Source organism: Panthera uncia, chromosome F2 (assembly GCF_023721935.1).
Source record: "Panthera uncia isolate 11264 chromosome F2, Puncia_PCG_1.0, whole genome shotgun sequence".
In the NCBI taxonomy this organism is placed as follows: Eukaryota; Metazoa; Chordata; class Mammalia; order Carnivora; family Felidae; genus Panthera; species Panthera uncia.
Genome location: NC_064812.1, coordinates 39792281 through 39818120, shown reverse-complemented (window position 1 = coordinate 39818120; position 25840 = coordinate 39792281). Strand labels below are relative to the sequence as shown.

General features: G+C 37.6%; 1 protein-coding gene and 1 pseudogene across 2 annotated transcripts in view; one reads left to right on the top strand and one right to left on the bottom strand.

Moving 5' to 3' along the window:
* CPQ (carboxypeptidase Q) overlaps positions 1-25840 on the top strand; it is a 467130-nt gene that overhangs the window by 21686 nt on the left and 419604 nt on the right. The window lies entirely within an intron of this gene.
* On the bottom strand, positions 15207-15822 carry LOC125924231 (P antigen family member 4-like; annotated as a pseudogene).

Genomic DNA, 25840 nt, shown 5'->3' with positions numbered 1-25840 from the left:
TGGCTGAAAACTTCCTAACTTTGATAAAGACATAAACCTTGATATTCAGGAAGCTGAGCAAAATCCCAATAGGAGAAGCCCAAAGAGATCTCTGCCAACACACAGCATAATCAAACTTCTGAAAACTAAAGACAAAAAATCTTGAAAGCAGCCAGAGAAAAATGACATCTTAACTATAAGGGAAAAACAATTAGAATGACAGTGGCTTTCTCCTCAGAATCCATGAAGGCTGAAAGATTGTGGCACAGTGTTTTTCAGGTATCAAAAGAAAATAACTGTGAGCCTGGAATCTTATCCCCAGCGAACATGCACTTCAGGAACAAAGGGGAAATCAAGACATTCTCAGGTAAAAGAAAACTATCTTAAGCAGACAGACCCTAAAAATGACTAAAAGAATTTGTTTCAGCAAAAAAGAAATGATAAAAGAAGGAGCTTTGGAACTTTAGGAAGGAAAGAACATGGTAAGCAAATATACAAAGAAAGTTTGCTTTCTTTTTTTTTTCCTGAGTTTTCTGAATATGTTTGATGATTGAGGTGAAAATTGTAATACTCTCTAAATGTGATTCTGAATGTAGGTGGATAAAATATTTAAGCAACTTATACTATAAACATGGAAAGGTAAAGGGATGTAATAGTAGGTAAGTTTACAATATGTTACTCAAACTGGTAAAAGGATGACACTAGTAGACTAAGATGTTTTATATATGTAATGTGATCCATAGAGAAGCCACTAAAAAAGCTATGTAAAGAGATATACTCAAAAACAAATCAAAATGGAATTCTAAAAAATGTTCAAGTAACCCACAGGCAAGCAGGAAAAAAACCCCAGAGAAACAAATAACAGAGGAAAACTAGAAAACAAAAAATAAAATAGAAGACTTAAGCTCTAACATATCAATAATTACATTAAGTAAATGCTATAAATACCCAATTGAAAAACAGATTGGCAGAGTGGATTAAGAACATACCCAACTATATGCCATTTATAAGAAACTCATTTCAAATATAATAGTATATGCAAGTTAAAAATGAAAGGATGGGAAACACAAACAGTTGGTTCTCTGTATTTGTGGTAGCTAGTTAAGTCACTGTGAACACTGAATTGGGGAATACAAATTGCTGCTCTTAGGGGAAATACAGAGTTAGGTTCCTGTGAGCCTCTGTTCACATTTTTGTCGACTGGTCAGTACATATTCTTGTTTTATGTGTAAAGACACACTACTGCATATATATTGTTGATCCATTAACTTTGAACTCACTGCCAACAGCACTGTGAGTCCTGATTCTAGCACACATTTTCTCTGTAAGACATAACCTTCTTGATCTTAGGAATTGAAAACAGTACTTTAGCACTATTCTTGAGGCCACTTTAAGCAGGAGATCACTAACAAAAAGCACAAAAATGGGAAAAATGTGGTACTAAGTAGATTGTGAAGTGCATATTTGTTTATAGCTCGAGAGTTGAAATAAGAAGGCAGAGTATTGACTTGTTGGACTTTAGCTGGGAATATGTGTGTCAGGCAACTCACTTTTTTGCTGCTCTGTGCATGTCCATGAGTGACTGCAAAAATACTGAAAGTATGATTTTTGGGTTACAAATAAATTTTACTGAGTGCATAAATTAGCAAATATTGAATACATAAATAATGAGAACTGACTAGATCATTATAAAGATTAACCAAAAAAAAGCAGAAATAGCTATATTAATATCAGGTAAAGTAAACTTCAGGGCAAAGAAAATTATCAGATACAGAGAGAACATTATAGGATAAAAGAGTTAATCCATTAAGAATACATAGCAATTCTAAATGTGTAGGTACACACACACACACACACACACACACACACACCAGCTATAAAACCTGCATAACAAAAATTGGTATAAGTTAAAGGAGAAATAGACAAATTCGAAGTTGTAGTTGGAGACTTCAATAACCCTTTTCAACACATGATAGAACAGCTAGGCATAAAATCAGAAGATTATAGCAAAATTCAGCAATACCACCAACCAAAAAGATCTAATAAATATTTATAGAACACATCACCCAACAACAGCAGAAAACTGTTCTTTTTAAGTGCCCATGGAGCATTATATTAAGATAGGCCATATGTTGGCCATAAAACAAACCGTAACAAGTTTAAAATAACTGAACTTCTACAGAATGTGTCTTTTGACCATAATGACATAAAAGTGGAAATGAATAGCAGAAAAATAACAGGAAAACCTACAAACATTTGGAAACTGAACAACACACTTCTAAATAATGCATAGGTCAAAGAAGAAGTCTCAAAAGAAATTTAAAAAGACATCGAAGAGAATAAAAATGAAAATAGATCAAAATTCATGGTACACACCTAAAGCAGTGCTAAGAGGAAGATTTATAGTACTAAATGAGCATATTAGGAAAGAGGAAAAGTTTAATATCAATATACATTCCAATATCAAAAACCTAGGAAAAAAAAATAAACCCAAAGCAAGCAGAAGGAAGGAAATAATAAAGAGCAGAAATCAATGAAATTGAAAGCAGTAAGACGGTAGAGAAACTTAAGGAAACAAAGAGTTGATTCTTTGAAAAAATTAATAAAATTGACAATACTCTAGCAAGTCTGACAGAGAAAAAAAGGAGGACTCAAATACCAATATCAAGAATGAAGCAGGAAATCACCAACTTCACACACCAAGAGCCTAATAAGGGATTACTGCAAGCAACTCTACATACATAAATTTGACATTGTAGAGGAAACAGACTAATTCCTTGAGAAACACAACTACCACAACTTACTCAACGTGAAATAAATGATTTCAATAGCCTTATAATGATTAAAGATATTGACTTTATAATTTAAAAACTACCAAGAAAGAAATCTCTAGCTCCAGATGGTTTCACTAGAGAATTCTACAAAACATTTAAAGAATTAGCACCAATTCTATATAATCTAAACCAGAAAACAGAAAGGAGGGGAACATTCCCAGTTCACTTTATGAAGCTAGGATTACTGTGATGCCAAATGGCAAAAACAGAACAAAAATGAGAACTACAGACCAATGTCCCTCATGAATATAGACATAAAAATTCTTAACAAAATATGAGGAAATAGAATTTAGCAATGTAGAAAATGAACTATACTTAATGACCAAGGGGTGTTTATTCCAGGGCTGCAAGTCTGATTCAATATTTGAAAATCAATGCAATCCACTGTATTAACAGACTAAGAAAAATCACATGATTCTATCAATTGATGCAGTAAAAGCATTTGAGAAAATTCAGTACTCATTCATGATTAAAACTCTCAGGATGATAGGAATAGAAGGGGGCTTACTCAGTTTGATAAAGAACATCCACAAGAAACCTACACCTTACATTTTATTTAATGGTGAAAAACTGAATATTTTTTCCCAAGGATCAGAATAAAGTGTGAAGAATTCGTCTATTTGATTTCATGCTTTATTGTAGAGTAATCAAGACTCTGTGGTATTGATGGAGGGATAGATACATAGATCAGTCAAGCAGAGCAGGTCTTAGAAATAGATCCATGTAAATGTGTCCAACTAATTTTCCACAAAGGTACCAAAGTGATCCAATGAAGGAAAGATAGCCTTTCCAACAAATGGTGCTAGAGTATTTGGACACCATCAGTAACATATGAATCTTGACTTAAGTCTCACACATTATGTGAAAATTAACTCAAAATGGATCATTGGCTTAAATGTAAAGTGTCAAACTATAAAACTTTTAGAAAAAGACAAGGAAAGTCTTCAGCATCTAGGTCTAGGCAAAGAGTTCTTAGACTTGACACTAAGAGCATGATCCTTAAGAAGGAAAAGTGACAAATTGGACTAAATCAAACTTTAAAATTTTTGCTCCGTGGAAGACCCTGTTAAGGGGATAAAAAGACAAAATATAGATTGAGAGAAAATGTTTGCAAATCACCTAGTTGACAAAGGACTAGTCTCTAGAATATATAAACTCTCAAAACTTAACAGTTAGAAAGGAAGCAGTACAGTTTGAACTTGGATAAAAGGCAAGAAGAAACATTTTACTGGATAGGATATACAGATAGAAAATAAGCACCTGGAAAGACGTGCATCATTGTCCATTAGGGAAATGCAAACCAAAACCACAATGGGACAGCACTTTACCCCTATCATAATGGCTACAATAAATAATTACCACAGTAACTGCTGGCAAGGATGTAGAGAAACTGGATCACCCATACATTGTTGGTGAGAATGTAAAATGCTACAGCCATTCTGGAAAAGAGTTTGATAATTTCTTTAAAAAACTAAACATGCAACTACCAGGCAATCTAGCATTGCATTTCTGGGTATATATCCCAGAGAAATGAAGATTTATGTTCATACAAAAGCCTGCACACTAATGTTCATAGCACTTGTACATGTAATAGCCCCAAACTGGAAACAACCGAGCTATCTTCTAAGGGGTGAATGGTCGAACAAATTGTGGTATATCCATGCAGTGGAATACTACTCAACAATAAAAAGGAACAGACCATTAATACAGGCAATGACCTAGATGAAAAAAAGCATCCCTAAAGTTACATATGTGCTATTTTATTTATATAGCATTCTTAAAATGACAATAGAAATGGGGACGATAGTAGTAGTTGTTAGGATTAAAGGAAGAGGTGGTAGTGGTGAGGCTGTGGATATAGCTGTAAAAGAGCAACAAGAGGGTTGCTTGTGTTGATAGAAATGTTCTGTATCTTAACTGTGTCAGTGGCAGTATTCTGGTTCTGACATCGTACCATAGTTTTGTAAGATGTTACATTGGGAGGAAATGGGTAAAGGGTACATGGGATCTCTCTGTATCTTTCTTGCAACTGCAAGTGAATCTACCGTTATCTCAAAATAAAAAGTATAATTTTAAAAACTTAATATACTTTAGTGTAGTTCCCTTACCTGTTGTTGATAATCTTAAATCTTTTTGTCAACCGATGATACACTGGTCAACAAATACTTATTCTGAATTTCTGCATTACATTCAGCATTTTGGTGGCTGGAACTATTAGGAGTACAGGATATTATATTATTAGGAGTATAGAAGCATATGATTTACAGTACATACAAACTAAAGTGTGTGTGTGTGTGTGTGTGTGTGTGTGAAAAGCATGTGCAAATATATCTAAGGGGTAGACATAACTCTCTTCTTTAAATATTTCTTATGTTCCATTGTAAATTGTAAGAGCTATAGAATAAAGTGGTACTTGTAATCCTATTCAGCTCTTAACTCACCAAGAAGAAATCCTTTCTGAGGATATGTAGGTTCACTACAGTACTAACCATTGTATTGTCAAATCCATCTGAATTATGCAAAACAAAAGAAAAACAAATGGCCTAGCTAAGGTTTGGCAGCTGCAATAAGGAACCTATCAATTTGAGGTTTGTTGTAATGGATTATATTTAAAAGAACATTCTTCCAAGTAATTCTAGTGCTTGGGATGAATGAAGAATCATGTGAACAATCTGCAACTCATCTCCAAAAATTGGGAAAAAAAATAAAATTCTTGCCAACTTTTCCTTGGTCCGTATTTATGTAATATATGAATGTTTAGCATTTAAAATTCTTTCCTAATTATCATTTCATTTGCCTGTAGAATCTCTTTGAAGAACTATTTTCACAACTAAATTTTAACTAGAAGAACAATTCATGAATATGTTTTTCAGGGGTCTGGCAGAAAAATAGATCCTATCAGATCTCATGGTTTAAAGGAATTCTTACAGATTTAGGTGAAATAGATGAAGATTTCTGTCTTTATGGAGTCAGGTAGTTGTCTTTCTATGCAGTATCCAACACCAGCTTGCTGTGTAATAAAAATGAAACCATGAAAGCAACAAGGCAAAAGTAAAGCTTCGTGGAAGTCTGAGACCATTTGTGAAGCTCCTGTATTACAGATCACAGAGCAGGTAGTTAGCAAATGCCAAGTGCCTCCACAGGCAAGGCACCACTGCACCCCGCCAAGACTATCAGACTAGTGGCTTCAGGGGTCATGTGGTACGCAGCCTGGTTGGACGCAGCAGCCGTGGCCACTACGTGTTGTCAGTGCTCTAGGGACACAGGAAGCAGCAGTGAACAAAACGCATGGCAACTCCCACCCTCATGGAGTTTTCATTCAAGGCAGAAATATGCACAATAAGCTAAATGGATAAGTGAATTTTATATTATGTTTGGAAGTGACATGTTCTATGCAGAAAAATAAAGCAAGGAAGGAGGAAAAGGACTGCTAGAATTAGGGGGGAGGTCATTGCAAGTTTGAATAGAGTTGTCAAAGAAAGATTCATGGAGAAGTGAATTTTGAGCAAAGCCTTGAATGCACTCTGTTCCCTCCGGGTGAGAGTGTACAGGCAGAGGGAATAGTTCGTACAGAGGTTTTGAGGTGGGAACATTGGTTGTCAGCATGGAGGCCAGAGTGACTGGAGCAGAGGGAGGGAATAGTGGCGATGAGGTCTGTATGCAGCAGGGGCCTTGTGGGCCACCCTGTGGATGGAAGCTCTTACTCTGAGCAAGATGGGAAACACTTTGAGGGCTCTAAGCAGGGAACAACATAATCTGAGCAGATAGCTTTGGTATGAGCCCTACAGTGCCTGGCTAGTTAGGAAGCAGCTCAAATACCATATTGAAGCAATTCCGATAAAATGCTAAGTTAGGGTTGCGGTTGGGGGAAAGGGTGGTTAGAGTGAAAAACCCACAACACCTTGACAAGGCATTTCTTTCTTTTCTTTCTTTCTTTGTTTTCTAAAGTAGGCTCCATACCCAGATGAACGTGGGTCTTGAACTCATGACCCTGAGATCAAGACCTGAGCCAAGGTTGGGCACTGAACTGATTGAGCCACCCAGGCACCCCACCTTGACAAGACCTTTCTATTATTTTTAAGAAAGTGGAGGTAGTGGCACAGAAGATCTAGTCTTGTAATACAAAAGTCTTATTTCTAAAATAATTGTTGGACAAAAACAATGAAACCCATCACAGGACGTCTATTTTAGTAGGTGATGCACTATATCTACCGTTAGCATGGTATCTTAAAATTTTGAGCATCACAAAATAGCCAAAGCTGGGATTGCAGCTTGGGTTCCTCCCACTGGAAAAAACAGCTGGAAACAGAAAATGTTCCTAAGAGGAAGGGAGTCTGAGAAGTAGACAGGACTGAAATACGTGAACTTTTCTGAACTTTTTGTCCTTTCCTTGATGATGTGCTTTAAATACTTCTGTGGGTTTATTGAGACTTTAATAAATACACTTCTTTACATCTTAATAAAGTCAGATATACCTAGCTGAATAGCGTAGTTTTGTAGCCTGTAATGTCTAAGACCTCATGACCTGAGTACACTTTTATATCACTCTGAATTGGTATTACTAAGGGTATAAATTTCCTTAAGAAATGCTTGTGTAGACTTTAAAATAATGAATAAAATAACACACCTGGCTAAGAATTATTGCATTAGATTCACATTTCTCTAGGTAAAGGGTCTGTCAGCACATTCATTACAGGCACATATTTTCAGGTTGAAACTTGGCATAGCAGTTCTCAAGAAGAAAGAGATTCAAGTAAAATGTGAATAAAATCTTTCTTTTCTTTTGTTTGAAGGAGACATTCCCTTCGTATCCTGATACAGCTGTATCCCACAAACTTTGGGAATCTTGATTTTTGGTTTGTTTTTAGAAACACAATAAGTGCTTTTGAAAAACAGTTTATCTTTGGATGTAAAGGTAGGAAAAAAACCCTTTTGATGTTTGGCAACAGATTTGCTTAAGAACAGAAATGATTTAAAGGACTTTTAAAAAAGAGCCAGTGTTGTCTATTTTTTTTTTCTTTTGGAGATCATAATCACACTGAAAATTGAAACACTGATGCCTTTAAAGGTGCAATTTATCCAGCCTGTCCCCTGGAACAAAACAAGAATACCCACAAAGGCGACACCCTCTTTGGAAGAATAAACACTAAGGGCATGCATATTTGTTGAGAATTTGAGAAGATACATGAGTCAGATAAAAGAAAGTGTATCAAAAAGCTTTTACAATCTTTATAATTTTGAGGTCATATGTGCAAGTGAGATATCACTCAAAAAGGGTATATAGTAAAATGTAATTTTCCCTCTTCCTCCTTGAACTAAGTCACTGGATTTCTCTCTCCACCGAGGCACCTCCTGTTCTCAGAGGCATCTCCTGTTGTCAGTGTCTTATGTATTCTTCAAGAGAGAGCATATTCTTTTTGTGTGTGTAGTAGGAATTTACCCAAGGAATACAGGAGTGCTGATGCATAGGGGCCCTTGTACCCCAATGTTTATAGCAGCACTTTCAACAATAGCCAAACTATGGAAAGAGCCTAAATGTCCATCAACTGATGAACGGATAAAGAAATTGTGGTTTATATACACAATGGAGTACTACATGGCAATGAGAAAGAATGAAATATGGCCTTTTGTAGCAACGTGGATGGAGCTGGAGAGTGTTATGCTGAGTGAAATAAGTCATACAGAGAAAGACAGATACCATATGTTTTCACTCTTATGTGGATCCTGAGAAACTTAACAGAAGACCATGGGGGAGGGGAAGGAAAAACAAAAAGAGAGGGAGAGAGCCAAACCATAAGAGACTCTTAAACTGAGAATAAACAGGGTTGATGAGGGGTTGGAGGGAGGGGAGGATGGGTAATGGGCATTGAGGAGGGCACCTGTTGGGATGAGCACTGGGTGTTGTATGGAAACCAATTTGACAATAAATTTCATATTAAAAAAAATAAATAATCAAAATAATTTTAAAAAAGGTAGGTTACTATACATTTTGTTCTGCAACTTATTTTGTTCTTCTGGCATTTCATCTTGGAGGCTGTTCAATAGTTGTTCATAGAGAGCACTTCATTTTTAATAGCTTCGTGTTCTACCTCACGGCTGTAGCATAAATTACTTAGTCTACGATAGGCTACAGAGGGCATTTAGGCTTTTTCACACGTTTGCTGTTACGAACAATGTAATAGTGAAAATCTTTGTATGTAGATCAATTTGTCTGATTATACATGTAGGAAAATTTCTAGAAGATGAATTTTTGTATTAAAAAGAACATGCATTCTATAGACTGCTCTCCATAGAAACTGTAGACTCCCAGCAGCGATATCTACTTCCCCTTTCCTTTGTCACCACAGTGTGTACCAAACCTTATGATCTTTAGCAGTCTGATGGACAGAAATGGTACCCTGCTTTAATTTGCATTTCTATCATGAGTGATGTTGAGAGCATCTTTTCCTAAGTTTAAGAGTCATTTGTATTTTCTGTGAAATGTCTGTTGATATCTTTTATCTCTCTTTTTAAAGCATTATTGGTCCTTTCTTACTGATTTGTGAGAGTTCTTAATGCATTTATGAAGTTAGCCCAATATTTTATTATTTGTAAATATTTTTCTTAGTTTCTTAGTAATTTGTCTTTTGACATTTTTTTGTTTTTTTGCTATGAAGAATTTTTTATTTCTATTTATATGAGTCAAATTTATCAGTCTTCTATGGATTGAGTTCTGTGATATAACCAGAAAATCTGTCACCACTATGAAAATATTTTTAAAAATCTTCTAATTTTATTATAATATTTTAAGAGTTTTCACATTTAAATATTTGATCTATCTGGGATTTATTTTGGTGTAAGGTATGATATAGAGATCCAACTTATTTTTTTCCCCACTTAGCTATGAAGTTTATTGTTTTCATACCACTTGTTGAATAGTTCATTTTATCCCCATGGGATTCAAATTCACTTATCACATTTAAAATTTCTAACTGTATTTGAATCTGTTTATGGACCCTCTACTCTGTTTATCATTGATCTTTTTGTCTGTTCACAAATCAGTAACTCATCATATTAAATATTACAGCTTTGCAACATGTTTTAATATTTTGCAATGCTAATCCTTGGTCATTTGTATTCTTTTTCAGAATATTTCTGATTATTCTTGCTTATTTTTCTTGTGAACTTCAGAATCAATTTGTCCAGTTTGAGACAGTGCAAGTGTGTGTGTATGTGTGTGTGTGTGTGTGTGTGTGTGTGTGTGTGTGTGATTATGTTAAGTTTATAGATAAAAATTTAGGGAGAACTGACATATTTAATATGCATAATTTTCTTATTTTTGAACATGTTTCATCTTCTCATTTGTTAAATTCTTGTGTGTCCTTCAGTAACACTTAAGAGTTTTCTTCATATATAACTATACATATTTCTTGTTATACATTTCTTAGCTATTTTATAACCTTTGGTTTCTATTTTTTTAATGTTTATTTATTTTTGAGAGAGAGAGAAAAAGAGAGGGCATGCACCTGAGCATGGGAGGGGCAGAGAGAGTGGCGGGGGTGGGGGGGAACAGAGAATCCAAAGCAGAGCCCCATGCTGACAGAAGAGAGCTTGACGTGGGTATCGAACTCACAAACCATGAGATCATTACTGAACCGAAGTCAGATGTTCAACTGACTGAGCCATCCAGGTGCCCCTTGTGTACCATTTTAAATGTAATCTACTAATCCTTTATATCCACTAGGAGTGTTGTTTGTATTCATATACAGTAGCAATGTCACTGTGTTTATATTCATCTACTTTAATGTATTCTCTTATCGATTATAGTTTCTCAGCGGATTCTCTTGTGTTGTCCAGGTAAATAATCATATTGTCTGAAAATAATGATAATTTTATCATATCCTTTTAAATTTTACCCCTGTTTTTATTGTCTAATATTACCAGAGAATTCATGGTGGTCATAGTGGACATCCTTCAACTTGACTTTAATAGGAATACTAATAGTGTTTTTATTAAGTAAAATATGATGGTTTTTGAGATACAAGAAGGATGTTTTATGCTAAGAGAGAATGCATTTATTCTTAGTATAGTATATGGTAAAAAAATTTTGTCAAAAAGATGTCGAATGTTATCAAAAGTTTTATTTCATAATCTGTGGAGATGGTCATTTAATTTTCTTGGTTGCATGTTTCTGTGTGCTGTCTATCTATATTGGGGTTTATATCTTCATAAAGGTTATTTTGAGGCTTTCTTTTTTGCTATGCTCTAAAACACTGGCAGTGGGGTTATCTGTTTTTGAAGGATTTGGCAAGATTTCCCTTGTGAAACCAACTGAGTGCTGAACTATCTTGGTGGGAATAAATGTTTGACAATTTGTCCTACTTTTTCTGTGGACATTGATCTGTTAAATTTTCGATTTCATCGGGGGTGAGATTTCTTAGAAAATAATCCATTTCATCATAGTTCTCAAATTTACTAACAATGAATGTGCAAAAGGGTGTTTTAGGATTCTTCTAATTTCTTCTTTTTCTGTGATTTTCTCCCCCTTTATTTCTTTCCTTCTAAAGAAATTAAGCAAGGGGCGCCTGGATGGCTCAGTCGGTTGAGCGTCCGACTTCAGCTCAGGTCACCATCTCGGGGTCCGTGAGTTCGAGCCCCGCGTCGGGCTCTGGGCTGATGGCTCAGAGTCTTGAGCCTACTTCCGATTCTGTGTCTCCCTCTCTCTCTGCCCCTCCCCCGTTCATGCTCTGTCTCTCTCTGTCTCAAAAATGAATAAACGTTTAAAAAAAAAAAGAAATTAGGCAAGCTTAAGGTTTTCTTTTCTATTTCTCTTCTCTTTCCATCTAAGAAATAGCCCTTTGATTTACTTCTTAGTTCTTGTATGTTCTGTTTTTCTAACTCATTAATTTCAAATCTATTAATTTCTATTTTATTTTTTAATTTAATATTTTTATTCAAGTGTAATTATCACTCTGTTATATTATTTTCAAGTGTATAATATAGTGTTCAGCAACATTTGGGGCACCTGATTAAGTCAGTTAAGCATCCAGCTTCTGCTTGGGTCATGGTCTCACTCACGGTTTGTGGGTTCGAGCCCTACATCAGGCTCTGTGCTGACAGCTCAGAGCCTGGAGACTGCTTCAGATTCTGTGTTTCCCTCTTTCTCTGCCCTTCCCCTGTTCACCCACTGTCTCTCTCTGTCTTTTAAAAATAAACATTAAAAAAAATGCCATACATTTCTTGGTGTTGATCAAAATAAGTGTGCTCTTAACCCCCTTTATCTATTTAACCCCTCCGCCCCCTACCACTGGCAGTGATCAGTTTGTTTTTTGTATTTAAGAGTTTGATTTTTTGTCTCTTTTTTTGTTTTGTTTTTTTTGAATTCCATATATGAGTGAATCATATGGTGTTGGTATTTTATGATATATGTCTTTGTCTTGGTATTTAGTTTGTCTTTCTCTGACTTCAATTAGCATTATACCTTCTAGGTATGTCCATGTTGTTGCAAATGGCAACATTTCATTCTTTTCTATGGCTGAGTAATATTTCATTGCAAATATATACTACATCTTCCTTACCATTCATTGATTGGTGGACACTTGGATTGCTTCCATATCTTGGCTATTGTAAATAATGCTGCAATAAACATAGGGGTGCATATATCTTTTCAACTTAGTGTTTTTGTTCCCTTTGGGTGAATAGCCAGTAGTGGAATTAGTGGATCATACGGTAATTTTATTTTTAATTTTTTGAGGAACCTCTGTACTGTTTTCCACAGTGGCTATGCCAATTTGCATTTCCACCAGTAGTGCACGAGAGTTCCTTTTTTCCCACATCCTCACCAGGACTTGGTATTTCTTGTGTTTTTGATTTTAGCCATTGTGACAGGTACAAAGTGATCTCTTGTTGTGGTTTTAATTTGCATTTCCCTCATGATGAACGATGTTGAGCATTTTGTCATGTGTCTGTGGGCCACCTGTGTGTCTTCTTTGCAAAAATGTCTATTCAGGTCTTCTGCCCATTTTTAATTGGATTATTTGTTTTTTATGTTGAGTTTGTTTTGCACATGGTTTCCTTCACTGTGCAAAAGCTTTTTATTTTGCTGTGGGCCGACAGTTTTTTTATTTATTATTTTTTTATTTTTTATTATTTTTTTAAGTTTATTTATTTTGAGAAAGAGAGAGAGAACACAAGTAGGGGAGGGTCAAAGAGAAGTAGAGAGAGAATCCCAAGCAGGCTCTGCAACATCAGTAAAGAGCCCGATGCAGGGCTTGAACTCAAACGGTGAGACCATGACCTGAGCTGAGGTCAAGAGTTGGATGCTTACCCGACTGCACCACCCAGGTGCCCCTGTGGGCCAATAGTTCAATTTTGCTTCTGTTTCCCTTGTCAGAGGAGACATATCTAGAAAAATGTTTCTATAGCCAATGTCGAAAAATTTACTGCCTATGTTTTTTTCTAGGAATGTTATAGTTTCAGGTCTCTTATCTAGGTCTTTAATCCATTTTGAGTTTATTTTTGTGTATGGTGTAAGAAAGTAGTCCAGTTTAATTTTTTGCATGCGGGCTGTCCCAGTTTTCCCAGCACCATTATTAATTTCTTCCTTTTGTCATCCATTTCTTTTTTTTTAAACTTGAATCGAGTGCTTAAATCATATCTTTCATTCTTCCTTGTTTGTTGGTATTTTTAGCCATATCCCCTACATAATAGTCATCTTGTCTTTCTATATAGTTAAATCTATATATTGCTTTTCTTTATCATTATCTTTTAGATATCCTGCATTTTCAGTTTTTGATTTCTTTCTTCTTTGATGCAAAAGTTAACAGAACCTTAAAAATATCCTGATGGTAGAGATTTTTTGTTTCCTAGTTTTGTTATTTTTAAGTTTTATTGTGTTATGATCACAGATGTATATATTCCTTCTCCAGTTTTGGAACTTGCTGAAGTATTCTTTGTTCCCAAATAGTCAGTGAATTTACCAGTGAATCTTGGAAAGAAGGTATATTCTCTATTTTCAGAGTGTATTACTTAGGAATACCTTGTTTTATTTATATTTTGTATATTCTGTATATTTATACTTTGTATATTTTGTATGTTTGTTATGTGTGATTGTTTTGGCTATATACTGGAAAAAACGAATTAAAGTTTCACATTGCTGAGATTTTATTTTCAAGATTAAAACTTGTATTTTCTGTAGGTTTTTTTAATGGATAGTGATGCTATGTTTTTGGGTACTTAGATATTCATAACAACTAATCACCATTTTGGCTTGTACCCTTTAATATCATAAGCAGTCTTTTTTTTTTTAAGTTTTATTTATTTGAGAATGAGAAGGAGTGGGAGAGGGGCAGAGAGAGAGGGGGACAAAGCATCTGAAGTGGGCTCTGTGCTGACAGCCAAGAGCGTGCTACAGGGTTCAAACTTATGAACTGTGAGATCTTGACCTGAGCCAGAGTCAGAGGAGCCACTCAGGTGCTCCGGTCCTTTTTCACTTAATGCATTTTACTCTGCATTCAAACTCATCTGATATTAATATCATGACCCTTTTGTTGTTTGTGTTTCATATTTTCGCCTTTGCCCTTCCTTTTATTTTCAGCCTCCCTGAGTTACTGAATCTAAGATGTTGGATTACAGCAGATAGTTGGATTTTGCTTTTGAGATTCAGTCTAAGAGCCTTTTAATAGGTATGTTTAGACCATGTGTATTTATGGAATGAGTGGTTGGTTTTAGTTTTGTCATCATACCTTTGTTGTTGTTAAATTCACAACATGAACTGTATTTCTGCTTTGTGTGGTATGTGCATTTTTTGGTAATTTGGGAGATTTGTATTTTTGTTTTAGCAGTTATCCTTATAGCTGTATCTTTACATAGAACAGTGTAGCACTGGGGAACTTGGAAACTTCCACTTCTTCCTACTACTCCCACCCCAAACTTGATGATATTGTATTCTTCATTAATATCTCTTTACATTTGAATATACATATAACTCTAACACTTGATTTAAGTGGTACCTTTGACCTCAAATATATCAGGAATAGAATATTTTCATCAGGAAGTCACTACAAACTCATCTGGTGGCTGCTTAACCAATGAAGACATATGATATCTCAGTAATAACTCAAGAAGTAGGATAGTCCTAGTGTCTCAACAGTGTCATCAGGGCCCAGCTTTTTATGTCCCTTTCACTTTGCAATCCTCAGAAGGTAGGCTTTTATCTTCATACTTATCTCTTCTTGGTTGCATTTATAGGGATAAATTTGCTATATTGTTGTGGCAAGAGCTACATAAGTGCTGTTTTGTTTTCTTATACATATATTTTTTTCTCAGCCAACTGTGTAGCTTTATTGAGAGGATTTAAGCCAAATTGTCAATATAATAAAACATATGTGGCTTCAGCTTTGTCTTGTTTTTAATTTACGACTGTCCATCACCTGCTTCTGGAATTTTAGCAAGTGCTGGGTTAGGGTGGAGTCTTCCCTTTCACATCAGGGCCATCTCCATGCTCATCCGGTCTTTCCCAGACCCATTTTCTGACTTTCACTTTCCAGTTCAGGTTCTTGGTGCTCCTTCTTCTCTCTCTTGTCCAGGCTCAAAATCTGAATTCTCAGTGTTGGTTCCTCTTGTTGTGATGTTTTTTTTCACCTTGTTGCTGAGCAACAGGAGTTCATCCAGCTTAGAAGATTCTTTTTCATCTCCCCTTCTTCTAGATCTTGATCTTACTTGTGCACTCATATTTTGCAACTAAAACTCCTGGGAGGATGATCAAGTCTCAGACAGTGAGAAAGAATCCAGACAGTAAGATGTGACTTGCACAGCTAGGCACCCAGAACACATTCTTAGGTTTCTTCGTAAGAGGAAGGAAACAAATATCCTCTCATGTCTCACTGGCCAGAGTTGAATCACATGTTCATGCTAAAACCATTTACTTAGTGGGAAATCGATTTACCAAGACTGGCTTAGACTGATCAAGGATCATTCCCTAGAGTTGGGGAAAGCCTCCTAGCTCTACCAACAAAAAAATCAGGGAAAGATTTACGTAGGTCACCATTGGTATCTGTTGCCCCTGCCTCTATGAGATGAGGAAATCAGCAGAAGTATACTGCTACCAACTTTCTTGTCCCCTTGCTCTCTCAACTTTTGTTAATTATACATTGCTAAGTGTTAGGGCTTATAACATATCCAATTCTTTTTTTCAATAGGTATTTATTTATGTATTTATTATTTTTATTTCGGTATAGTTAGCATACATTGTTACATTAGTTTAAGATGTACAATATGGTGATTCAACAATTCTGTATATTACTCAGTGCTCATCAAGATAAGTGTACTCTTAATCCTCTTCATCTGTTTCACCCATCCCCCATCCACCTCCCTTTTGGTAAAAACCAGTTTTTTTCTCTGTAGTTAAGAGTCTGTTTTTTGGTTTGTTTCCCTTTTTTGTTTGTTATTCATTTGTTTTGTTTCTTAAATTCTACCTGAGTGAATCATACAGTGTTTGTCTTTCTCTGACTGACTTATTTTGCTTAGCATTATGCTCTCTCGATCTATCTATGCTGTTGCAAATGGCAAGATTTCAATTTTTCTATGGCTGAATAATATTCCATTGTATATTATATACCACAATAGACACATGAAAAGATGCTCAGCATTACTTATTGTCAGGGAAACAGAAATCAAAACTACAATGAGATATTATCTCATACCTGTCAGCATGGCTAAAATAAAAAACACAAGAAGTAACAAATGTTGGTGGGGATGTGGAGAAAAAGGAGCCCTCTTGTGCTGTTGATGGAAATGCAAACTGGTGCAGCCACTGTCAGAAACAGTAGGGAGTTTCCTCAGTAAATTAAAGATAGAACTATCACACGATCCAGTAATCACACTACTTGGTATTTACCCAAAAATATTAAAATGCTAATTTGAAAGGATTTTATGCAGTCCTATGTTTATTGCAGCATTATTTGCAATAGCCAAATTATGGAAGCAACCCAAGTGTCTATCTACAGATGAATGGATAAAAAAGATGTGGTATATATAACATATCCATTCCATCCTCCTGTAACCATACTATCTATATTTGTTTTGGTCTTAGAATTCACTGTACTGTGAATTTAGTACTACTATTAGTTATTTTAGCTAGAGTTTTTTCATTCATTTCTTGATTGGCTGAAGCTAATGTACTGGTTTCTTCCAGGTTAAAGGGGAGGCAGGGAATCAAATTCTTTGGGTTCTTGAATGCTCAAAGATGTTTGTCAGCTGTCATTATACTCAAACACCTCTTTTATTAGATATAAAATACTTGGTCGTAAAGTATTTCTTTGAGAATTTTTCCCTACACAGGGAAAAATTTATGGATTTAATCCTATTCCATTGTCTTGATTATGCTGTTTGGAGATACCAGTTATGTATATGTTTGATTTACATTTTATAATGTTCATGCACATCATTTTGCTATAATTATTTGAAAAAATTTATTTTTGCTATGATCTCTTTTAACTCAGTTGTTTACATTTTATTCTGACTTTTTTTTTTTTCTTATTTGTGTCATTTGTGATCCTTACTTTGTTTTCAGCAATATTTAGTCTCTTTGGGCTGTCTTTCGTGTTGATCTTCATTCTTCTGATGGTTTTATTTTTCTCATCCGTTTAACGACCTTGCTGATGCATAAGTCATCTCTTTCTATTGCCTCACTTAATTTTATTTGAGCGCTTGTATATTTACATTAAATTTTTGTTTCATAGAGGCATTTGTTTATTTTTTATTTCATGGCATTTTATTTGGCTACAATTTTCATCTGTTCTGTGGCAATATTTTTTGTATGCCTCCCCTTTTTTCCTGTTCTTTTTTTCCCTCTTTTTATGGCTTGTATATAATTTTTCCCCCTTTTTAAGAGTTACCTTAAATGAGGCATGCTTTTTCTGGATCAGCTATTTGTATAAGATGTATAGGGGACAAGGATCAATGCTCCATTCCAGACTAAATAACAATTGTCTTTATGACATGAGGTTTATGTGTGAGTGTTTTTTAGTTTTTACTTTCCTTCTCACTCCTTTGTCTTCAGCTTTCTGACAACATGGCATTCACTTGTGATTTGTTATTCATTCCCAGTTACCTGCTTTCTTTTGTGCCAAGGTTTGTCCAAAACATCTCTCCTGCTGTCAGCTCATGCACCTAGAAGCATTATTCCAAAAAAAGAGATAGATAGTATTTACTATGAGGGTGTCACACTTTGGTGAATGGTCCTCTGCTGGTTTTGTCTCAGATCCATAGCCACAGGTGCTCTCTTTTGATATCTTCCTGCAACCCTGTTTGAGCTGTGACACAAAGTTTACATGTCAATTGCAGGGGAAATGATATATACCTTGTTCTTTCGGATGCTGTAGTTGTTGACTTGTTCAGACTCTTACAGTTTCTCCTGAAAATAGCAGGAATTAGGAAAGGCTGGCCAAGAGTCCTCTCTCCACCTGTTTCTACAGCCATGTTATGACTTTCTGTTCTCATGACATAAAGGTATGACTGCATCTGTGGTCTTTTATGAAACAATATAAAATGTCCTCCTAGCAACTGGCACCCTAAATCCAGGAAGTAACCAGATTTGCTTTAGGAATATATATTTCTCCAAAGCAAGATCCATATAAATGGTGTCTTTATCTACAATGCCTAGCACAGTGTCTATTTTGTATATTACAGCCTCTGGGGGAATATTTTCCTAATGGAAGAATAAATATACAGAAGTGGCTTATATTAGGTTCCTAGAGCTTCTGTAATAAATTACCACAAAGTTGGTGACTTACAATAACAGAAATTTATTCCTTCATAGTTCTGGAGGGCAGACGTTGAAAGTAAGGTGTTGGTAGGGCTTTGCTCCATTTGGAGGCTCTAGGGAGGAGTCATCCTGCCTCTTGCAACTTTTGGTCGTTCCAGGTGTTTCTTGGCTTGTGGTTGAATAACTCTTAGTCTCTATGTCTGTCTTCACATGGCCTTGTCCTGTGTGTTCTGTGTCTTCTCCTATTCTGTCTCTTCTAAGGACACTTGTCATTAAATTTAGTGCCCACCAGCTAATCTAAATGATCTCATCTCAAGATCCTTAATTATATCTGCAAAGACTCTTTCTCCAAGTTAGGTCCTATGCATAGGTTCTGGGGGTTTGGATTCATACATAATTTTTTAGGGACCACTATTCAAACTCACTTTACCGGTATTTCTTTTTGTGTCATCTGTCTTCATTTATTCAACAGATGTACACAAGCACTGCATTTGTGAATAACACTGTTCTAGAGGTGTCAGAGTATTGACTACTATTATTAGTATTGTTAGTATTACTAGTATTTCTCAAAATACTTAAAATTTAATTGAGGGCTCAGGAACTATATTTGAACAGTAGTATATATTAAACCAAAAAACAAAGTAGAGTTATCCTGGTAACTGGTATGAGAATTCTTTTGCTGGGAACAATGTCTTTCTTGAGATGATGCTTTGATAAGCTTGGGTAGGAGTTAATCTTCAAGGCCTGGCTTGGTCCTCAGGTTTCTGAAAGAAGGATGGATCTTAAGGACAGGAGGGTCAAGAAGGTCATTGATGGTGGCATGAGAGTTGGCTTTTAGAGAGAGGCAAGTCAAATGGGGACTTATGATGTGAAATGCTGTGTGCCATGCAATGTAACCCTTCCTCATTACTCTACAAATATCAGTAAAGCCATAGAAGTCACAATGAAAATTTGTTGAATGGATTTCCTTTGGAACCAGCGAAAGGATTGGGTTTTTTTTTCAATATATGAAGTTTATTGTCAAATTGGTTTCCATACAACACCCAGTGCTCATCCCAAAAGGTGCCCTCCTCAATACCCATCACCCACCCTCCCCTCCCTCCCACCCCCCATCAACCCTCAGTTTGTTCTTAGTTTTTAAGAGTCACTTATGCTTTGGCTCTCTTCCACTCTAACCTCCTTTTTTTTCCTTCCCCTCCCCCATGGGTTTCTGTTAAGTTTCTCAGGATCCACATAAGAGTGAAACCATATGGTATCTGTCTTTCTCTGTATGGCTTATTTCACTTAGCATCACACTCTCCAGTTCCATCCATGTTGCTACAAAGGGCCATATTTCATTCTTTCTCATTGCCACGTAGTACTCCATTGTGTATATAAACCACAATTTTTTTTATCCATTCATCAGTTGATGGACATTTAGGCTCTTTCCATAATTTGGCTACTGTTGAGAGTGCTGCTATACACATTGGGGTACAAGTGCCCCTATGCATCAGCACTCCTGTATCCCTTGGGTAAATTCCTAGCAGTGCTCTTGCTGGGTCATAGGGTAGGTCTATTTTTAATTTTTTGAGGAACCTCCACACTGTTTTCGATTGGGTTTTATTAAAACACACAATTATGTATGATTAAATGCAAGACAGTGATGCTATTAATGAATCTTACAGTTTTGGAGAAGGGCAAGGTTTCTGTGGGTGGAGTTGTCTCTAGAAAATGGATCTTGAACTGAATCTCACAGGCTAGGTGCAATGTGATTGAGAAAGAAGGAATTTCAGCAGTGGAAATGGCATTGGTAAAGGCAGGAATGTACCTAGACAAGCTCGAAACACCAGGTGAATGATCTGGTCTGGCTGGACTGCTTCAGGCTTTCAGTAGAAGTTCAGGATTGCAAATTTGTTTGTGAGTGAAAAATAAGACTTTCCTGAATAAAGCTGCAGTTCTAAGTAAGGAGTGAGCCTTCCATACCTTAGCCTGTGAGTTTGTTTTTTTTTTTTTTTAATGTTTATTATTTTCAGAGAGAGAAAGAGAGAGAAGAGAGAGAAAATGAATGAGCGGGGGTGGGGGCAGAGGGAAAGGGAGGGAGAGAATCCCAAGCAGGCTCCATGCTGTCAGCACAGAGCCCGATGTGGGACTTGATTTCATGAACCATGCGATCATGACCTGAGCCGAAATCAAGAGTCAGACACTTAACCGACTGAGCCATCCAGGAGCCCCCTAGCCTATGAGTTTTACCATACTCCACAGCTAGGGCCACCATTCATTTTGTAGTGAAATTTGGCCTTAACAGTGTTAAAAAAGAAAAAAAAAAAGCAGACTGAGGGAATAAAAGAGATAGAGAAAAGCTAGTTAAGAACACAGAGAAGAAGCCACCAGAGGTGGGAGACCTATGATAGATTGGTGTCACTTAGGGCTAAAATAGGAGAAAATTTTGAGAAGCGTGGCTTCAGCTGTGGAACCACATAGCTCAGAGAGGTGAACTTGGAGTTGCTAATTTTTGTTAACAATTTTAGCACCGTGGATGTGTGATTGGTTGGAGAGCATTAAAAGTCACAGTGCAGAGAATTAAGGAGGAGGAGTGTGGTGAGGACGTGGAGCCTATTGAAAAGTGTAGTAGTGAATGGAAGGAAGCTAATGAATAGTAAGCCCACAGGTGATCCAGGCAGGTAACTCTGCTGGTAGGCAGGCAGGCAGGGGAAAGTTTTGTACCCACTGGCTGACACAGTGGGAGGAAGCAGTTTGGGGACAGGGGTGCAAAGGGGAAGAAGGCTGAGATACTGGAGAAGGGGATAGGGCCAGGGCCAAGGGTACCAGTTGGACTGAGTTTACTTGGCAGAGATTTTCTCTCTGGATCTCTCCTTCAGTAGGTGGTTCTGAGGGAGAATGCCAGAGAAGGGGAGAGCAGAGCCTTGACTTCTGAAAACCAGGAAAGTGTGGAGTCAGGGTCTTCTGTGCTCTGATATATAAGAGAGGCTGAATCTTTGGGGAGATATGAATTCTGGCAGAAAATAGAGGCCGAGGAAGATATTAAGGGAAAATACGGGTTGGATTTATTTGATTATTAAAGTTTTGATGCAAGAATCATTGAGTAAAAAACAAAACAAAACAAAAAACCAGCATTTGCAGAGGGAGCAAGCAAAGGAGAAGTGCCATGATGGCAATAACAAACAAATATCTAAGGGACCAGTGATGAACAGATTTCCCACTTCACTTGGAAAATGGATGATGGGCAACACTGGCCACATCCCCATGTGTTGACAGCTGCAGCAGCTGAGTAGTGGCTTCCCCCTTCAGCCTGGGCAGGCATTGACAAAGAGGTATCAATCACCCCTTGTTTTATTTTATTTATTTTAATTAATTTATTTAAATTCAAGTTAGTTAGCATACAGTAGTATTGGTTTCAGGAGTAAAACCCAGTGATTCATCACTTACATATAACACCCAACAAGTGCCCTCCTTAATGCCCACCACCCATTTAGCCCATCTCCCCACCCCCTCCCCTCTAGCACCCTGTTTGTTCTCTGTATTTAAGAGTCTCTTATGGTTTGCCTCCCTCCCTGCTTTTATCTTATTTTTTCCTTCTCTTCCCCTATTTTCATCTGTTCTGTTTCTTAATTTCCACATATGAGTGAAATCATGATATTTTTCTCTGACTTATTTCACGTAGCATAATATCCTGTAGTTCCATCCACATTGCTGCAAATGGCAAGATTTCATTCCTTTTTCGATCACCAAAAGGTGATATATATATGTATATATATATACATACACGCACACACACACATACCACATCTTCTTTATCCATTCACCAGTCGATGGACATTTGGGCTCTTTCCATAATTTGGCTATAGTCGATAGTGCTGCTATAAACATTGGGGTGCATGTGCCCCTTCTAATCAGTATCTTTGTATCCTTTGGATAAATACCTAGTAGTGTCATTGCTGGGTCATAAAAAATAGTTCTATTTTTAATTTTTGGAGGAACCTCCACACTGTTCTTCAGAGTGGCTGTACCAATTTGCATTCCCACCAACAGTGCAAAACTGTTTCTCTTATTTAATTGAGCTGCAAATAACTGGGGTCAGACGCTTCCCCAGGGCGCAGTAAGAGCTGGCCAAACAATTCTATCTACAGTCACTCCATGCCTTCCCTCTCCCTTCCCAACCGATGAAAGAAGACATGAGGTAGAGAGGAGAAAGAAGACATTGTTATAGTTGTGAGATGCTGGCCAAATGGCCAAATGTTACAGTGTTCCCCTTTCTTCCCCACGGGGGCTTCCTGCCTACCTCAAAGTCCCATGAGAGGTGGACTCCTGGACAAGAACCTGGAGACATCACTGGAGATGGCTTCTTTCTCTTGGCTAGATGTTGGGCGAGATGAAGCAGCAGAGGCCCTTCTTGGTGTTCTCATTGGCATGGTGTGGAGCTAAATGTGGTGAAGGAAGGAGAGAGGTTGACATGGTTTGCTGTCAGGGCACATGTGAATGTGAAACGGGTGCCTACTTTTTGCCTGGCTGTGGTGGTTTGCCAAAGCTGATAGAGAAGGGACTGCAGGGTAAGGTATCTGAGAAGACAGAGGAAATACTCCCCACCCCACATGGAAGGCCTAGAGGAGGATTTTCATGGTTCCTGTGCCGCCACAGGAGAAGCAGAGAATGCAGAATGTGGCTCCACAGGAGAAGTAAAGAATGCATGGGTTTTGGGGCTGATCAGGTGACATCTAGTTAGGGGATGTCCCATATGGCAAGATGGCTGAGGGCATGGATCCTGGCAGAAACAACATGGAAACATAGTTGCCCCCTGTCTGAGGGCATTCTCAGTCATGGACAGAGATGGAGTGAAGCACAACATCCCTCCAGGAAAACCACATCCACCTTCTGGGTTAGTGAGGACCACCAGCAGCAGAGAGAACCAGATCCAGCTAGAGAGGAAACTCCAATAGCTGTCCACATCTCGCAGGCAGCCAGTATGATATGTCAACCCCTGCTCCCTCTCAGCTTTCAGCCTCCACACAGTGGTGGACTTTAGCCTGGAAGCTGGACGGGGGAGACACTAAGCACATCTCCTCTCTACTCAAAGGGTGGCGAGAGGAGAAGTGCTCTGACCCAAAGCTGGGCAATGGAAGGAAAAGAGCTTTAAACTGGGTGCAGAACTGGAATTTAAAAAATAAATAGGTCTGAGTCTTAAATACTGAAATGGCACTCTTCTAATAACTGAAAATGATTGGAAAGTTGTTGAATCTGCCCAGATGTTATTAAGGGGACAGTAAAGTATGATTCATTGTGGCAGCAGGGACTAGGGAAAATACAACCATTTCAAGTTTGTATTCCATTGAGTGCAGAGTGTACAATTACCTGGTTATATACAATATAGTAGAAAAAGTATGAGTATAGATATTAAAGTCAGACAGACTTGGGTTTGGGTCTTGCTCAGTCACTTACTTTCTACATGATTTTTGGCAAATTACTTTTCACATAGTTTCCTTAACTGTGAGATGAGGGTGGGTTGTAACATCAACCTCTCAGGGATTTGGGGGAGGAGTAAATGACATAAATTTTAGGAAGTGTCTAGTGTGATGCTTGCAGCATAGATCCTTGAAAGGGGGAGTGATTATCATTATAAACTGGAGACAGCTCTGATAAACTAAGGACTAATGGCCAATGCAGCTATCAAGTGTAGTTTGCAGTAGATAGAGGTGTTGAATCTGATAAGTATTTGACATTTTCTAAATCCCAAACTATCTTTCTCGATGAAGGCAATATATTTTCGAAACATTATTCTGCTTAATTTGGAAGTTTAAAAGTATCTAACTGGAAGCTAATACTTTGAAAACCATGAAAAAGGGCCTCTTGTCTTGATCAGAAAGATGAGGAAGCTCCAAAGAGGAGATCTGAGGCAGAGATTCTGCCAGCTTCAAAATGTGCCACACGCATTTCACTGAGAAGATGCCCTGAAAAACATACTCTTGGCCTTCTGAGAGCGTTCCTTGGCAACCTTGGCAGGAGGGACTTTCATGTTGCCAGCTAAAGCCCTGGCACTCGGGGCTAGCTTGGGTGTTTCTGCTCCTGGCCCCTTCTCCATCTCCGACCCAAGGAGCTTTTGTTTGTGCAGTGGCCATTGTATCTCTTCCCTTCTACTCGTTGGCTCCGGCCCAGACTTCCTCTCCACAGTCTCCAGCTGGGATAGGCACATGGGAAGTTTGCTTTGAGAAGCTCCCACTTTGGCATTGCCAGTTTCTCATCTGGCTCCTCATCTCTGTTTACTTCATCTGGAGGCTCATTTGTTTGGTGACCCACTGAAAACCAGAGTTGTGCTGGCAAGATGGTGACTGTGTAGTCCCTTGCTGGCATGGAAAGGGGCATTCATTGCAGCGCTGTGGGGTTAACACGAAGGCTCCTTCTGCCTGCAAATGGTTGGTTTGTCCTGGGCAGCAGCCTTCGGGTGTCCAGCAGGGAGAGGTGTTCATTCCAGAAGCTGATGAATCTGCACCTGAAGGAAGTGTCATCCTAATTCCGGAATGAGAGCTGTTTGCCTGTAGGTCAGCAAACTCTTTGAGGGAGGAGGACTTTCCAATATCCTATGTGGGCCTCCAGGGAGTCTGAGGCAGGCAAGAAGGATTCAGTGAGGAAGAAGAAGAGATTTGGGGAGGGAGAGGGAAAGGAAAAAGGAGAAAGATGAATGATAGCTGCAGGTATTGAATACCCGTTCTATAGTCCTCACGTACTTTTGCTGAAAGGTTAAGACAATCTCCTAGTGTTTTAGGCTTATTTATTTTGATAGCCGACACTTAGGTAATGCTCACTATGTGCCAGGCACTGCACCAAATACCTTATTTGTATTCACTTTTTAAATCTTCACTACAGACCCCCGGGGTAGGTAATATTATCTTCATTTCAGGGAAGGGGAAGCTGAGGCATGGATCCATAAAGTAATTTTCCTTAGATCACACAGCTAGTACATGGTAGAACCAGGTTTCAGTCCCAAGAATTATATATTTTTTCTCTTTTCTTCCTTCTCTCTTCTCTCATACTGTAGACAAGTATCCTTTTCATGGTTTACTTACTGACACATTTTTGTGCCTTTTGAGGTGATTACTGTTTAACACGCTGAAGCACTATCTGGTATTCCTAAATGCAAGAAGGCTGTGATGTGCCTTACATGGAGAGTACCTGTGTTAGACAGACTTGGTTCAGGCCAGAATGAAAGTGCTGCTGGCTGTGAGTTCGATGTTAATGAATCAGAAGAATTAAATATGGTGTCTTTAAAAGAAACACCCATAAAGCAAGGTTA